Source organism: Silene latifolia, chromosome 1, assembly GCF_048544455.1.
Source record: "Silene latifolia isolate original U9 population chromosome 1, ASM4854445v1, whole genome shotgun sequence".
Lineage (NCBI taxonomy): Eukaryota > Viridiplantae > Streptophyta > Magnoliopsida > Caryophyllales > Caryophyllaceae > Silene > Silene latifolia.
In genome coordinates this window covers 109,384,542-109,396,898 of record NC_133526.1, presented here as the reverse complement: position 1 = coordinate 109,396,898, position 12,357 = coordinate 109,384,542, and the positions used below count along the sequence as shown (strand labels likewise).

Below are 12,357 nucleotides of genomic sequence, written 5' to 3'. Positions count from 1 at the left end.
AGTCAGATTTGGTTTTTTCATAGTCTAAATAGTGGTTGTGTAATTTTACTGAATTTTTTTTTAAATGCTTGTAATTTTCTGAAAAGTTTTTAGAGTGGTTTTGTGTAATTTTATTAGGAAATTTTGAGAACCATTGGTTATGTAATCTTATTGAGTAGGTAGGAGAAATATGTAATGGTCTTGGTAATCTCATCTTTGAAGTGACATTATTTGGTGGGAGATTTATCTTGGTAATTTCATTTCCCTCCCTTTTTCCCACTCTTTTACCCACTCTTTTACACCAACTTGTACTCCCTCTATTCATAAAAAACCGGGTACAATTAACAAATTGATGGGAAGTTTATGCCTTATCCCACGTGTTAACAAATGTACTTTATTTGGTGATTATCCATACAAGTTGCAACTAATCTTCTTATATTGGTTGTTGTGCCAAAAGTAAATGGGTACATCATTGTAGAATGGAGGAAGTAAGTGATACGAAATACGAGGCAAAACGTAAGCAAACAAATGAGAACTCAAATTTGAAGTATATAGCATCAATTCATACTTTTCTAACATGAATAAATATTATACTCCATATTTACATGTTAATTAAACATAGTATAAACAAATGAGAACAAATGAATTAAGTAATGCGAAACGCTAGGTAAAATGTAAACAAACCCAAACCGAACCGCATTTAAGCTTAACAATCAAAACCGATGTTTAACATGTGAATGAGACATAAGCAAGGGGCTCCAATGATAAAAAGGTGTCAAAACATCATACACAAGCATTACAACAAAGGTTAAGATGCATACTCAACAAGAAACATAAAACCCAATTTATAACCACAAGTTTAGTACTCGACAACAACAAGGGTCAAATTCAAATGGTCATAAATTTAGTTCTATACATGAGAATGAGGTGAAACCAATTGGAGGTGATAGCTTATCCTCCTACGGTTCTACCGATAGGTCATAAGCCTGAAACAAACACGAAACGAAGGAGTTATGGCCAATTTACAAAAACTGGTCAGGCTGAAACCGCAATGCGCTGCTTCTCGCGACACATATAAACTACATCTTTCTCCTAAAATAAATCTTATCTTATCATTACAATCCAATTAAATAATAACATGTAATTAACAAAGAATTTATATGTATACTTGAGACGGAAATCAATAGCTTACATATCAAAGCAATCAACTTTACCCAATTGTTCTCAACTCAATGGTTTACAAAATGACAATTTCATGAGATAATTAAACACAAATTTTAAGCATGTACAAGATGGTTTACTCACAAATTCATCCATGTAGCGAACCTAATTCATCCATGTAAACACTCATGTAACCAAAAGACTAGAAATTTCTCAAACAACCCTAGGATGGTTTCACATACATACTTATTCAACAATAAACATGTAAAACATGTAGAGATTCAAACTTTAACACACGTATGAGTATACTACAACATATAAACACACAAAATTGACATAATGTCGAGTAACCTATCAGTGTTTCCTTTTAGCTCTTCAATGAACACACTTCGGACTCAAAACGACTCTGGGTTGTCCGAGTTCACAACTAAACACACAATAAACAAAATTAGTATGGAATTTCGTGCCTTAAGGGTCACGGAAAGAGGTGAAAGAGGGTCAAAGTAAAGATATTTCTTACCTAGAAAGATGGAGGGCAAAGAGAGGAAGAAATGGGCGCGAAAATCACTTGATTTGGTTGAGAAACGAGTTAGTTTTGGCGATTTTAGTGAATTGGAAGAAATTGTGAGAATGGAGAAGTTGGAGGTGGTGAAAGTTGTTGAGATTTTTGGTGGAAAAAGTGATGGTAGGGTTTAGGATAAGGGGTTAGGTGAAGAGAAAAAGGTGACTGGTTGGTCCATAGTCATACTAGGCCCAATTCACAATTTGAGTCGATTTTTCACTAGAAAACACATCTCAAGTCTATTATAAACTCAAGACGGAAATTATTATAATTTAAATAAAGCGATTAAAATATTTTAAAACTATTTTGCGAAAAGGGCGGGTGTTACAACTATCACGCATTTAGATTGGTGATTTGTTCTATCCTAGGTTTTGTAGGACATGATTGTTGTACTTGACCATCAAGTATACCGTGTATACTTAGCATGGAAGCTTTGTGATGTGTATTTTTTGTGTTTGAATCGGTTTGACTCGTTGTTGGAGTCGGGATTTAAATTTTGAGTCGGTTTTTTGTCCGGTGTCGGTTTCGACTCTAATTAGTGTCATTGCGACCCCGTCGTCGTGCATAAAACACTTCAGGTACTTTTGAAATGTTTTGAAAATGTTTTGTTTACGAAATCGTTTTTGAGTTTTCCGATGCGTAATTTATGCAAACTGTCGATTAAACGTAGCGATTCCTAAGCATATTGTAGTCCGATAATCATTGGGTGTTTGTTAGGGTAACGAAGTTCTTAGTGTTCATATCACTACTTTGTGTCATGACATGATATAAGGAATTCCAACGGTTCCAATTTTCTATAGAAATTGGTGGCGACTCCACAAATGCAGGCTTGTCAAACCTTTCGCCGGTTTCAATGCCTTTTAAATCGGTAACGGTCTATGACGTGCTTTGGCCTTGCGCTGGAGTTCTGTGGGAGAAGTGTCGCCGCCTTGAATCCAGCGCGCGGCGCGGGTGGCTGTGTCCACAGTTTGGCGAGTCCGCTGGGGATGATACACTTAGACTAAGTCTAGTGTTGCCTAGGCTGAAATTTGAACAAGGTTAGGGAATAGTTTATATGAGACAGTTGTCAGTTTTCATTACTCAATCTTCTTAGATCGTTTTAGCCAGCTTTTCTAGGCTTAAACAAACCAATTCGACCAATCGTCCCGTTTGGACGGTGCAAATTCCTATTTGTGCCCAAAGATGTATATCGATTGACTTCAACCAAACCACGACACTTACTCATATTTATAACAAGAGCCTTCACTAGTCAACTGAATGGACTAGGAACCGCCCCGACTTTTGTTTGGCACGGACCTCTCTACAGACCAGGGTACGATAGCTTGGTATAGAAACCCACCCTTTAAACCAAAACGCTTCTAAAAGCACTCAGCATGCCGTTATAATAACTATGTCTATGTTTTTAACTTGTATGTTATCACCTTGGTAAACAAAACCATGACGAAATTTTCAAAACCGCTTCTTCAAAATGTAAAATCTAAATCTTTCAAAAATAGCCTAAAAAGCTCAAAGTCAATAAAATCAAGTCGAAACTTCGTCAAAATTTCAAAAAATCAACTATTTAAAAATCAGTTCAAGTCGACACACACAATGATTGTGTAGGATAACATTTCAAAACCAACATTTTCAAAATACACACACACACACACACACACACACACACACACACACACACACACACACACACACACACACACAGACACACACACACACACACACACACACACACACACACACACACACACACACACACACACACACACACACACACATGTTCTTCTTTTTTGAGTCGTATCACGAGTCTTTTTGTTTCCTTCGAGTAAGTTTGCAATGTAGTCGATTGTGTCTTGATTCGGCGTCGGTTCTTATCCTCAGTCCAAGATGGTCGGAACTAACGAAAGTTAAGGAAGCGTCCAGGGTCAACCCGATGCTAATGATAATAATCAAGTTTTTGCTTCACTACTCCAGCTCCAAGCCAGTCAAGATGTCGCATACGCTCATCTCCAAACGATCGAAGACCGCATAGTAGCCGTGGAAGCCAGACTTCCTCCCGCCGATGATCCTATTACTGACATCTCTTTGCACGATAATCCTCCACCCTTTGGAATGCCTGAAAACGATTCTCCACCTATCCTTACTAAAGCAGAAAAGTGTCTTCAGTACCTGGAAGAGCCACTTATGTACCTCAAGGGGGACTACATCTACTGGGAAAATAGCCAAAAGTATGAAGCAGTGAATACTCAACTGCCAACCAACCTCAACATGACTGACATCCGGAAGTTCAAGGGGCATGAAAACCCTCTAAACCACATTCGTGCTTTCAAAGATTACATGTCTGTCAAAGGCATTAAGCCACATATGTTCTTAAGGATATTTCCTTCATCTCTCGACACCATTCCCAAAAAATGGTTCTATTTCCTAGACCATAAGAAAATCTCCACCTGGGATGATGCTGCCATCAAGTTCACTAAACAGTGCGCAGATAACACCGAGATCCAAGTAAACATGCGCACTCTAGAGGTTCTTACCCAAAACAAAAAACAAGGTTTCACCGGCTTCCTAAGTAGGTGGAGAAAGACTAGCACCCAACTTGTTGAGCGTCCAGATGAGGCCACTATTATGAAAAAATTTGTGGACAATAAAAGACCTATCTATGCAAATAACTTGAGGTACCCAAAACATCAAATCTTTCAAAGATTTAACGGTACTAGGTACAAGGATCGAAGATGATCTTCGCAAAGGACTCTGTAGACACCTCGTTTCTACACCTCCCGCTAACCACCCAGTGATGATCGGGCCGCATGTTTAATCACGCGGAGCGATTTATGACATTCCGTAAGTTCGTCAACACGTGATAGCTCAAATAGTCGAGTCATCCTCATGGTCGTCGTCTACGCGCTAGTACGGTCATTTTGACAGTAATTAGAGTACATTTGGAGTCCCGGTCAAAAACCGTTTCCATTTTCTAAATAACTTCTTTGTGGAATAAGGAAGCATACATCTTCCCTAATTCCTAATTGTAACCGCGGAAATGTTTCTTGCTGAGGAGGAAACAACCTAAGAGAAAATGCAGCACGAGCTGTGCCTCTTCCTGGGCCGGTTTTTTTCCCATTTTCCAAATTTTTCCGGATATCTTTCCTAATCTCACTTTTACCTAAATTCCTCCATGTGATTAGTATAATTAGAGGCCTTTGCCTCACATATTTTTCACGCGAGTGTCCGCTCTTCTCTTCTCCCTTTGCATTCTAAGACCATTCTCTTGCTTTTCGACGCCTACGTGCTTGCTCTACGCGGCCACGTATGCTCAGATCATTCTGAGTACCAGTCACGTTGCATTGAACGACAAATTTGACCAACTTCACCTAATCAATCTAATAAATCTGTTTTAAATCCTTTTTTAGGGCACTTTCTTTCATACATCGAGCCGAACAATCACTAAACGACAACTTAGTCAATCTTGTTTCGTCAAAACATGTAAGTCTGAGGGTGTAAATCCCAATTTTATTATTATATTCTGTATATAACATATGTAAGAATTTATGTCGTTTAAATGCTCAAACCGTCTTTTTTAAAATCATCTTTTAAAACCCTTTTGGCGGAAACAGCAGAGAAACGACGTGGGAAGAATCGCATCAATTGATGCGCCATCCGGAAAGGCCGCATCATCTGTTGCGCCTCTTCCAGAGGTTGCTTTCAGTTGCTGCACTTCTTCTTCTTCTTCCTCGAGTTTCTGTTTCTTTTATTTTCTTTCTTCATTTTCATCATCTTACTTCGTCTAATAATCTTATAACTAGTTTAGATCTCGTGCAATAAACGCGCGGTATTTATAGACTTTTTATTTTTGTATTACTTAATCATGCTAAACTAACAGTTCATTAATTTTTCATATTTCACGTTATTATATTTTGAGGAAAAAAATTGAACTGTAAAATTATTCAAGAAAACTAAGTAAAATTGAACTGTAAAATCATAGTGGTATCTCATTAATTGTTCATTTTTCTCGTTATTATATTTTGTTTCGAGCAAAAAATAAATTAAAACTAGAAATTAATCCAAGAGGATTGAGTAATGTGATGAAATACATTTTTTTAAAAGTATTTTTTAAACCACAACTCTAATGATTCCTATTTATAAATTCTCTCAACTTTTTTTTTTGTTATGAAAGTAATCAAAACCAAATATAATTTTGTTTATACATAGTATGAATAGTATGAGTCAAGTCATTATCAAATAATAATATCAATAAAAAATTTAATAGAGTTTAGTCTTATATTATTTATACTCTAATTAAAATATAATAGTTTAGTGTTTAGTGAAAAATATATAATTTGATGTAAAGGTTAATTTTAATAAAAAGAAATATATAATGAAATACATTATAATTATTAATTTTCTTATTTAGTGAATACAATTAAATTATCAATAGTTTCCCTATTTAAAAAGATGCTTTTTGGAGGGAAAATTTGTGAGTTCACCTATTCATTTAGTAAGTAGGGGATTAGTTTTTACAAAACTTTTTCCACCTTTTTTCCGACTTAAATCCCCTATAATATATATTTGCGGGTTTTCATCATAAATTCGAACCCGAGTTTAAGAGATTCGATTTTCCCATATCGAGTCGCTTTAATTCGTCTTTTGTACATACCTTGTTTTTTTTCCAGTTTCATTACCCTAATTCCGTTTTCAAGTTCAAAGTTTTTTAAACTTTTATAAAACCCGACATTATAATGATGTAAATCGTTGTAATAATTCTTTTAAACTTGTTTTCATAATCTGACTCGTGACGATGTTAGCATATATAATCTGACTAATAACTTCTATTCGAGTCGTACATCAATAATCGACATAAATCGATCAACGAACATTAACTAACCTGTGGGCCTGACTTTCACAGTCAGAACCCAGCTCTAGAACAACCGCAACAGGTGTTGCGCCTCTTCGAGAAGATGCACTAGTTGCAGCGCCTGTTCTGGGATGGCTTCTGCCACTGAGCTTGTTCTCGTTTTGACGTATGTTTTCTAATTATGTTTCTAATCGACAATTATCCTTATTATCAACTCTAATTCGATACATCTTCATATTCCTATATTCCAAATTCAATTCTTTTATTTATTTTACTTTATTTTACTCTTTTTATTTGTAGATACCTCATTTCTGCACCTCTCGCAAACCACCCGGTGATGATTGGGCCGCATGTTTGTTACGCGGAACGATTTGTGACAGCTCGTAAGTTTATCGTCAAGTGATTGCTCAAACACAAATGTCTACCTCTTAGTTGTCACCTACGTGCCAATACGGTCGTTTTGACAGTAATTAGAGTACACTTGGAGTCCGGGCCTAAAACCGTCTTCATTTTCTGATAACCGTTAAAATCCCGAGTCAGAATGTTCTGGAATGTTCCGGATATTTCTATTCCATATTTAATAAATATTTCACAATCTTTATTCTTTGGTAAACAATTTCCCTAAATATTCACACAAAATATTAAGGAAAACCGAATTATCCCTTTATTCCATAACTTAAACACGGAAATCTTTCTTCCGCAGGAGGAATCCACTTGGGAACAGACGCAGCAGGTGCTGCGCCTCTTCCAAGAGACGCAGTGGCTGCTGCGCCTCTTCCCAGGTCCTTTTATGCGTAATTTTTCGTATCTTTTTCATATCTTTCTGAGATTCACTTCCAAAGACTCTCCGAAACCCTAATTCCTTCACGTGATTAGTATAAATAGGAGCCTTCGCTCCTCATATTTCTCACGCGAGTGTCCGCCCTTCTTTTCTCCCTTTGCATTCTAGACCTTTGTTCTTACTTTTTGGCGTCTACGTGCTTGAACATTCGACCACGTAAGCTCGAATCCTTCTGAGTACCAGCCTCGTTTGCATGACCGACCAATTTGACCAACTCCACATCAATCAACTTAATTAATCCAATCGTTTTCCTCTTACGAGAGCACTTTCATATTTTCATTATAGTTTGAGTCGAGCATCGCTAATCAATAACTTAGTCCTTCTCGTTTCGTCAAGCATGTAAGTCTGAGGGTGTAAATCTCTCTTTTATTATTGTTATTTACTTTTCGTATCATTAATGTAAGGTTCATGTCGAAAATACCAATTAAAACCGATTTCTAAAACCGTGCTTTAAAACCTCTTTTTACGGATTTCCAGAAGACAAACCGTCGAGAAATGACGCAGCAACTGCTGCGCCTCTTCGAAGGAGCACAGTTCTTGTTGCACCTCTCCGTGAGGTTGCCGCAGTTCCTGCTTCCTTTCTTCTTCCTTCGTCCTCTGAAATTCGTTCGTTTCTTTTTGTTTTCGTTTGTTTCTTGTTAATTCTTTGACCATAATAGCATATTAATTTCACATGTATATTATTTATCATTCATTAACGTATATAATTCGTCATTAAATCCGACTTAAATCCCTTATAATTCATATTTGCGGGTTTTCGTCATTAAATTCAATCCGGGTTGTAGAAATCCGACTTGTTCATATCGGGTTTCTGGAATTCGATCTTTGATATATTTTCACCTGTCTATTGTCATATTCGTCATTAATTTGTCATTAATTCACCATGTTTAGTTTATTTAATTCACCCATGTCACTAATTAATCATTCATCCATGTAATTAATCCGTCTTAATTCCGTCTCATCCATGTTTATTGCTTTTATGACCATTAATCACAGATAAATAACCTATTAATCACTTCCATCCGAGTAAATATCGTAATTAACCATTAAAATCACCAATTAAAATTAACGATTTGCAGTTCCGGCTTGTAGATACCCGTATCCGTCGATATTGGAATTTATAGAGAACCCGACAAACACCCGATGATGATAGGACACATGTATTCTTTAGTTGTCATTGTCATTATTTGGGCTCGTTTTACGATGTGGAATGAGCGTTATCGACGGAGTATTTTATTAATCTAAATGATATTTAAATTAAAGCTTTTTTTAAGTGAATTCATTTTATTGTTTTAATTTGAATTTATTTCCTTAAATTTATTTTATTGAAAATAAAATATATTTTTTTGATTTGAAAAATCATTCATTTTAAATGTGCTATTTGATTTGAAAAATCGAATTTGAAAATTTAAAACTCGTTTCAACCACGCGTTTTGGAGCTCGATCTTAGCTCGGTTTTAAAGCCCGTTTTCTTTACGAGTTGGCACGAATCTCGAGTACACTAACCAACCTAGGCCTCTACCCATTCAACCCCAGTTCGAACCCCCATATCCACACCCAAATCTCGTCCTAAACACTCCCCAACACAGGCCAATTCCTTCCTTTACCCGTGTTTGTATAGCCCATCGAAAGCCCTTCTAAACCGACTCAAACTTGGTCCAAACCCGCAACCCATCACCACCAACCCGTGCTCCACATTACCCACAACAACCCAGCACCTAGAACACCACAAAACCCATCCAATTCCCGTCCCAAATACTCCACAAACAGCCCGCAACACAAGCAGCCCCCTGTTTTGCGTGCTCAATCCCGAGCCCTAAACCTGCTCCAAACAGCTACCAAACCCGTGCCCATTAACCCTACACCATACCCTAATATCCTACCCATATTACCTTAGCTTAAGCACCAAGAAAACTGATGTGACCATAATTGGCGCATATTTAGCCCCCGAATTAGCCTTGTTCCCATGCTTTTTAGTGCCTATTTGGGTCATTTCTTATCTTTAGTTCTTTGTTTTGCATATTCTTTGAGATTTTGATCCCTTGGTAGGAAAGGAGTAAGAATCTTGCATTTTCATGGCAAAACGAGACTAAATTGATCGAATTCAATGACCAAGCATCAAGGAGAGACAAGATTAGAAGGCCTTTGTACATATTATAGTAGAAGAGCAAAGTTGAGAAAGGATCCTTGAGTCCCCAAGGAAATCCCCAAGGACTTTATGAAGAAAAGGGAAGAAAAGAAGAAGATTTGTTGCTGACTGACAATCCGAGCGGATTGTCACCAATTCGTCCGTCCCGCAGCAACACAATCTGAGCGGCTTTGCCTTAATCCGCTCGGATTCCCCCTCCACAATCCGTCCGGATTCCCCTGAATCCGCTCGGATTCCAACGCCAGAATCCGCCCGTCCCGACCCTATTCCGCCCGTATTCCAGCACAGCATGGATTGTCTTCTCCAAACTACGAAGAAAGAAGCCCTTCTCTCGGAAAATACCGGCTCCTCCTTGCTCAATCTAAAAAGTGTAATTACTAGTTTAGCCCTTAGTTAACCCTAATGCATCCTCCCTAATTTCCACTATAAATACCCCATTAGTCTAATTAGAGGAGCATGTTCTTCTTATCAATAATTAGTGTAGTTAATATCAATCAAATCTCTCTTTAATATTGTAATCAAGTATTAATCAAGTTTTAATCCAAGTTTTAGTTCTTTAATCTCTCTTTTGTTCATCCTTTATTTTGGGCAATTGAAGATTATTTGGGTTATTGTTGGGAGATTGACAAACTCTCAATCAAGAATTCAAGTACTTCTTTTATCTTTGCTTCATTATTGGAATCATTTGTAGGTATAATCTCTTAATCCCTTTTTAAATATTGTTAATTACTTTCATTTATTTATCATGTTTCATATTGTTGGTATGATTGACATCCTTGCTAGCATGATCAACATGATAATGAGTGAGTAGTCTCTTAGCTAGGGTTAATGGGTGATTAGGGGAAACCAACATGGGGAATGATTCATGCTTAAATTAATATGCTTTCATGTTTTATTTGCTTGCTTGTTTTGATCTCAACTCATGCACATGTTATATTTGATGAAATGTTAAGCCTATGAATCCTTGCATTTACTATCATCTCCTATATTTTCAATGAGACTTGTAAGACATAACCCAACTCGAGTCTCATTAGACCATGCATGTTGTTGAGTGGGGAAGATTAAGTCGACTTGTAGGTGTTGTACAATCTAATCGATTCGGCTCCGGGACCCAAACTTTCCTAGGATTGTAAGATATAACCCAACTCAATCCATCACAACAATAATTGCTTGCTTATAATTTGAGAACATGTTTGTATGATCATATCCCATGAATCCCCTATGATCCCATGATACCCTAGTGTCTTTAATCAATTGTTTACACCCCTTTAATTCATCTTGCTTGTTTATTTTCATTGTTATTTTAGTTTAGTGACCTTCTACATCAACCCAATTTGTGACACCCCTTAGACACCACTAGTTGCAATAGAAATCTCATTTCAATACCCGTCCCTTGGGATCCGACCTTTGTTTGCCTCTTTACTAATTGTAGAGTTGTTTGTGAACCTATAAATTGTGTTTTGATTCGACCGTGACCCAACGACCACATCTTAATTTGTGAACACTTAGCGGGATCGCATCAAAAATGGCGCCGTTTTCGGGGACGGTGTTTGTTTGATTTAGATTTCTTTTTATTGTTATTAGTTGTGTCTTTCTTCGCCTTGAGGAAGTAAAACCCCTCAAGGTTTGTTCTAATTGTTTTCGAGTTGTTTGATATTTTGCATGTCTAGAAGGTTACAAGGTGATTTGTTACCTTTTGAGCGTGAAATCGAAAGAACCTTGACGAACAATAGGAGACTTGTTAGGAGGAATTTAAGAGGTATTAGTGAAGTTGTTCAACCCACTAGTGAGTTTGTCAATCCTTTCGCAATAGAAGGAGAAGAAAACCCATTACACAATACCCCACAAAATCCACCTACAATGCCAAAATTCTCGTCACACTCCGTACCCACCGAGGAGAATCTACCAAATGGTACTCCTACACCGCAACATCTAACCGGAAATTTTATTGCCAAGTTCGCCTTCATTCAATTAGTTGAGAGGAGCCAATTTGGGGGGATGCCTAGTGAGGACCCTCATTCTCATATGGAAACCTTTTGCGACTATTGTGATGCTATCTCTCAAACGGGCGTGACTCAAGACCAAATTAGATGGGTCTTATTTCCTTTTTCCTTAATCGGCACCGCAAAGCAATGGTTGAAGGGCCTTGATAAGGCCACCCTTGGAATAGATTCTTGGAAGAAGTTGGCTCTAGCTTTCTACAAAAAATTCTACCCACCGGAAAAGACTAACATGCTAAGAGCTCAAATTACGGGTTTTAAGCAAAGGGATGAAGAGTCTTTGTATGAAGCTTGGGAGCGGTTCAAGGGAATTTGTCGCTCATGTCCTCACCATGGACTTAGCGAATGGTTTTTGGTACAACAATTTTGGAATGGTTTATATGAAGATTCTAGGAACATTCTCAATATGGGATCAAATGGAATGTTCACCGAAGTTGATGACAATCAAACATGGAACAATATTGAGGAAATGGCGGTCCATAACTCACAATATAGTAGACCTCGCAAGGCTACTAGATGAGGAAAGCATGAAGTGGACTCCGTTACTCAATTGGGTGCTCAACTTAGTGCTCACATTGACACAATCAACTTGAAGTTTGAACAAGCTATGGCTAGACTTGAGGAAAACTCAAAATCTTCAAAGCATCATGTTAATGCCATGACGGCATCCTCATCAATCCCAAGTGGGATATGTGAGAATTGTGGAACTTTGGGACATGACCAAGGTGAGTGTAGGGGAACAAATGAACAAGTGAATGCTTTCCAAGCATACAAGAGTGGTACCCCTTATTCCAACTTTAACAATGAAAACACCAAATTCCA

General features: G+C 37.4%; 1 non-coding gene across 1 annotated transcript; it reads right to left on the bottom strand.

Moving 5' to 3' along the window:
* Nucleotides 1-11,767: 11,767 nt before the first annotated feature.
* LOC141618119 (small nucleolar RNA R71) lies at nt 11,768-11,874 on the bottom strand. Its single transcript, XR_012531305.1, has one exon. It is a non-coding gene; the product is annotated as a small nucleolar RNA R71 (small nucleolar RNA).
* Nucleotides 11,875-12,357: the final 483 nt, after the last annotated feature.